Consider the following 5,087-nt stretch of genomic DNA (forward strand, 5'->3'; position numbering starts at 1 on the left):
TGTCACAAGCAGGACCCTTCGCGTCCCAAAATTCAGACTAACCACCCAAATTATAGATTACTAAGGTGCACCTTCCAAATTACAAACTGAGATCAGAGCCACCCCTGCTCCAATCCAAATCCACAGCACCACAGCCGCTGCCTCCTCTACGAGACACAGACTGCTAAACCTCTGGTACTGATGCCTCCTCTACGAGACACAGACTAAAAAACGTCTGGTGCTGCTGCCTCCTCTACGAGACACAGACTACCAACCTCGGATACGAGACGTCTCTCGTGTCTTTTTAACTGCCTTTATAATAAGGTACCTTCCCCCAAATAGAAACATACCTCTTGTCCGTAGTCTAGCAGGTTCTGGTCTTTCCCCGCGTAGTCAGCGAGATCGCAGGATCCCTCTTCCCAGAAATTTCTGGGTGGGCGCCCAGAAGGGTCCTGGACCCCACTGGCCCCACGGCCAGAGAGAGCAGTCCTCCTGGCTGGCTCGCCAAAATGATTTATTAAAAAAAATATGGATATTGATCTAGTGTCGATATCCAACTGTGACGGACAAAAACTCTCTAACAGTTTAAAGTTAGAAAGTGTATGTTTATTCGACGCCGGGCAGCGTGCGGGATAGCTCCCAAATACACACCGCACCTTCCAGGTGATTACAGAGTCTTTTTATCCATACAAGTATTGAATACACAAAGTACAAATACATATTCATCATTTTAGTACATCCCATTCCCCGCTTCATATGCTAATCACTCCAAAAGCTATTAAGCATGCGTAGTTTGTCCCTTGAAATGGGTCAGTGGTCCCTTTCATGGGGAGGGGTCCCAAAATGAGGAAGTAAATGAAGTCTTCCTCGTTCTGACCTTTCTACCTTTTCAATGCAAGTATGACAAATGAACTCTTGGTAGAACTCCCATTCCTTGACTTCAATTGGTTTCAGAACAGAGGAGGCCCACAATTGTCTTATGTTCCTAAAAGCTATTTATCAGTTTCTATATTCTTCATTATAAACCCAGCTAACTAAACATTGTGCTGACAAGCAATTAATTATTAGTTAACTACTAACTCCTAACTTCATCAAGGCCTACTCATTTATTATTCTTATTTTAATTAACTCTAGTAAGACTTATTTCTCTTAGCTCCTCAAAATCTCTAAATGCCTTAAAGTTTACGTTTCAAGATGAGCAAGTGCTACAGTTGTGCCTGGAAGGCACCTGCAACAGAGAGGCCTCGGGAAGGCTACAGGGCAGTAAGTCTTGCAGTCTGTCTTCGAGGGCACAGCAAGAGAGAAGTCTCAGAAAAGAAAGAGGACAGCAAGTCCCGCAGTCCGTCCTCAAAGGCACTGGCGGCAGGGATGGCAGATGCTTTGGAAATGCTCCGGGCCACTGAATCCTGCAGTCCGGCCTCAACGTCAACTGCCCAGGGAATGCCTTGGAAAAGCTCCGGGTCAGCAAGGAAGGGGTTGGCTGTGTGGGGGCTCCGCACAGCACCGCTCTGTCCCGTCCTGTCCTGTTGGGTGCACCGAGCACTGTGGCATGGCCGTGTTGCTGCCAGCACGTATGTCAGGATGTGTCACAAAGGGTCACCCTTGTACACTCTGGCCCTTTCCATCCCACAGTGACCACAGTGTCACAAAGAGCCCAAGGACACACATCCACGTGCCCTGGGGACACACCCACTCCACCCAAACTGCTCCAGCTTGCGAGGAAGACCTTCCCCCAAGTGGTGAAGACACCACCCAAGGGGTGAAGTTCCAACAGGAACTTTAGGAACGGCCCAAACAACAAGCAGCTGCTCCTCTGCTCTGCCTGCTCAGGGCTGCAGAAGGAGCCCTCACAGCTGCTACAGAGCCGAAGCAGGAAGGACACCTGGAGCTTCTACAGAAGCTGCCATGGCCTCTTTGGGACCAGTTCCAGTGCTGGAAGGCCCTCATACATGAAGGTCTGTGACACAGACACGGGACATGTGGGCCAGAGCACGAATGCTGCTCTGACTCCTGGCGAGCACTGACATCAGCAGGTGTGGCAGAGTCCCTGCCAAAGGAGACCAGCCACCCCAAGCTCTGCCAGTGCTGGTGCCTGTCAGCTGCCACAGAGACCTGTGGCCCCGGGGGACTTGTGTGCCAGAGGACAGCCAAAGCCAACGTGCCTTGGTGTCTATGGGATCCTTTCTGCAGGTGGCTGCAGGCAGGAGCACCTGGAGCAGCACTTGGTAGCCAAACTTGGTAGCTGTCAAAAGCTGTTGCTCCTTCCTAGAATGATTTTTGCTTGGAAGTGATAATCTGCAGCACAAAAACACCATCCACTGTTGACTTCCAGAGGACAATGACATTCTTACAGAGATACTGTCAAGTTCCCTTGTGTCCTTCTGTTTTTCTTGCTTTCTGGGAAAGAACATCAGCCCAGCATCTGATGCCCAATGCTCCGGTTGCTGCCTGGCTGGCTGTGGCCAGCAGCTCATGTCCAAAGACAAGCGGGTGCTGCCTTCTGGGCAAGGGAATGGACAGGCACGAGCAGAGAATTTCCCTGGTGAAGCTGGGAGGAACCTGGGGAAGTGCAGAAGACTGGGATAACGCTGGCATGAGAGAAGCCGTTCTGTGTCCCTGATGACGGGGCCAGCAGTGTGAAGGAAGAGCCAAGAGAAGCACTGGAAGCAGACACATCCTGCCGCTTTCTGCTGTTCCACGGACACGGAACACACTTGTTCCCACCGCTCCAGAAGACTTGAAGCAGGAAGAAAAACATTCAGCAGGACCACCAAAGGCCAAGGGGCTTCTGGCCACTTTCCCTTGCCCACCGCATACTTGGGCAACTTGCCGAGTGCAAGCGCCCTTTTTCCCCTCCTCCCCATTGGCCTGAAGAATCTGGGCACCAAGAGAAAGCTCCTGGACCTCCGGGTATGACAACAGCAATTTATTAATGCTACCCTGGGGTGAAAGGAAGTGCTTTCAGAAGGGGTTGGTCCCCGCAGGCTCAGGTGGCCCCAGCAGACGCAGCCTGGCGGATCAGTTCTCCACAGCGCTGCAGCAGGACAGCCAGCCCCGGCGACACGGGAAAGACCGTGACTTCCAGAGCTGGCGGAGTTGATCTTGCACATTCTGGAGTCGGGAGGAGGGAATGGCCTGCACAGCTAAATTGATGTAATGAGTTTGAAGGGCCAGGCATGAGATGGCAGGGCTGGCGTCATTTGCCATGTCCTGAAGGGCTGCGAGAGAGAGGAACAGAGCCACCGTCAGAGCCTGTGTCTGCAGAAATATGGGGACACCCTCCTGCCACGTCCATGCCAGGCAGCTCTTGCCATGGCCTGGAGGAAGCAGGAGACAAGAAGGGCGAGCTGGAAGGTGCTGGCCACGAATCTGCCACAGGCCCCCGAAAGGTCTGTGTGCTCAGCCCACGCTGCCCTTGGTGCACCGCTGGCCAGGGAAGGCAGCTGCCAGCGGCAGCCCCCGCTGAGAGCCCGCTGGCCTCACTCACCCCTGCAGAGGATCCGGAACTCTTGCTGCTGTCCTCTCAGGCAGCGCCCGGCGATCCCTTGGGAACAGAGAGCGTGAGCTGGCTGGAGAGCCACAGCTGCCGCCCACGGGCGCTGCCAGCCCTGAGGCCACACGGCCTCCTGGCCCGGCAGGGCTCAGCCCGGGCCCCTGCCGCATCCTGCCGCCCAAGGGCACGGCTGCCAGAGGGCGGTGGCAGCGCCGAGGCCAGGCGGGGCTCCAGATGGCCGCGCTGGGATGCTGCTGCCGGGGCAGCAGGCGGGGCTGGGGCCGAGCTGCGGCGGGGCGGGGAAGGAGCCGGGCTGCTGGCTCACCCATGAACCTGACGGCCGCCTCTCGCAGGGGCTCCTGTGGGCTCTGCAGGTAGGGCAGGGCCCGGCGCAGGTGCTCGGCCGCTCGGCTCCTGTCCTCTGCCAGCTGGAGAGAGCAGCAGGCACAAAGGGAAGGGTTGGTGTGGGCCCTGCCCCTCGGCCGGGCGCTCCCTAGGCCGGGCGCCGCTCCCCCTGCCCGCACAGCCCCGAGGCCCGGCCAGCAGCCGCAGGCGCCGGGCTCCGCAGGGAGCAGAGGGCCCGGCGAGCCGCGGTGCCGCCCCGCGGCAGAGCCCGGCTGCCTCGGGGCTCCCTCAGCGCCGGGCTTGGGGCCAGAGGAGCCTGGAGCAGAGCCCGGGTGGCCCCGGGAAGGCAGCGGCGTGTGGGGCGCCGGCCGGTGCCCCTGCGTGCATCACTGGGCAGGGGCTGCAGCTGCCAGCCCCACAGACTGGGCACCGTGGGCAGGCGGCTTCTCCAGGCTGGGGCTGGGGCTTCTGGGCTGTCCTTACCAAGCGCTCGGCAAAGCTCCACATCTGATCTGTGTTCACCAGGTGCTGAAGATCCCTTCTCTTCAGGAACCTTACTGCAGAAAGCAGCGTTTCCCGAGAGGCCTGCAGAGCGGCAGAGAGCCGGAGATGGCACCGCAGCCCAGGGCACAGGAGCCGCGTCCCTGTGCCAAGGCCAGGAGGGAGCTGGAGCCCATGAGGAGGAGCCAGGCTGTGGGGAGACAGCTGAGCCCCCTGCCATGGGGACCCCGGCGCCCAGGAGCCCTCACCTGTGCCACACCCCAGTTCTCATCGTGGCAGTTGAAGAAGAGTGGGAGCAGGCTCTGCCTCACATGCTTCTTCAGGGGCTTTTTTCCCTTGGCCACCACCAAGTTCATCACCTCTTGGAAGAGGCGAACGGAGAGCAGCTTCACAAGGCTGTTGTCCTTTGGAAAGGAAGCAAAACCCCTCCACATCAGCTGCTTCAGGCCCCCCTGTGCACAGGCCCAAGGCACCGGGCTTCCAGGCGGCGCCCGGGTGCCCATGGCTGGAGGCACAGAGCTTTACATTGTCGAAGAGTTGCCAGAGCGCCTCAGCCAGCTGCAGGGCGATGGGGCTGGCTATTGCTATCTCTTTGTTGAAGAGCAGAGAGCTGAGAACAACGACGGTCATCTCAACAATGTCTTCATCCACGGCCCGCAGGAGGTTGCCAAGGCTTTCAATCAGGCTGTACATTCTTTGGTTCTTTGTGGAAAACAAGGCTGGGCAACCCGACACTGCTGCTGCTGCTGCAGGGCTCAGAGGCCGAAGG

The 5,087-nt window shown here is 57.7% G+C and overlaps 1 long non-coding RNA gene across 1 annotated transcript; it reads right to left on the reverse strand.

Moving 5' to 3' along the window:
* Positions 1-2,585: 2,585 nt before the first annotated feature.
* LOC140681596 (uncharacterized) lies at positions 2,586-4,108 on the reverse strand. The gene is made up of 2 exons (XR_012052644.1): positions 3,467-4,108; positions 2,586-3,197 (listed from the first exon to the last, which is right to left on the reverse strand). It is a non-coding gene; the product is annotated as an uncharacterized lncRNA (long non-coding RNA).
* Positions 4,109-5,087: the final 979 nt, after the last annotated feature.

This window comes from Taeniopygia guttata, chromosome 37 (genome assembly GCF_048771995.1).
Source record: "Taeniopygia guttata chromosome 37, bTaeGut7.mat, whole genome shotgun sequence".
Classification (NCBI taxonomy): domain Eukaryota; kingdom Metazoa; phylum Chordata; class Aves; order Passeriformes; family Estrildidae; genus Taeniopygia; species Taeniopygia guttata.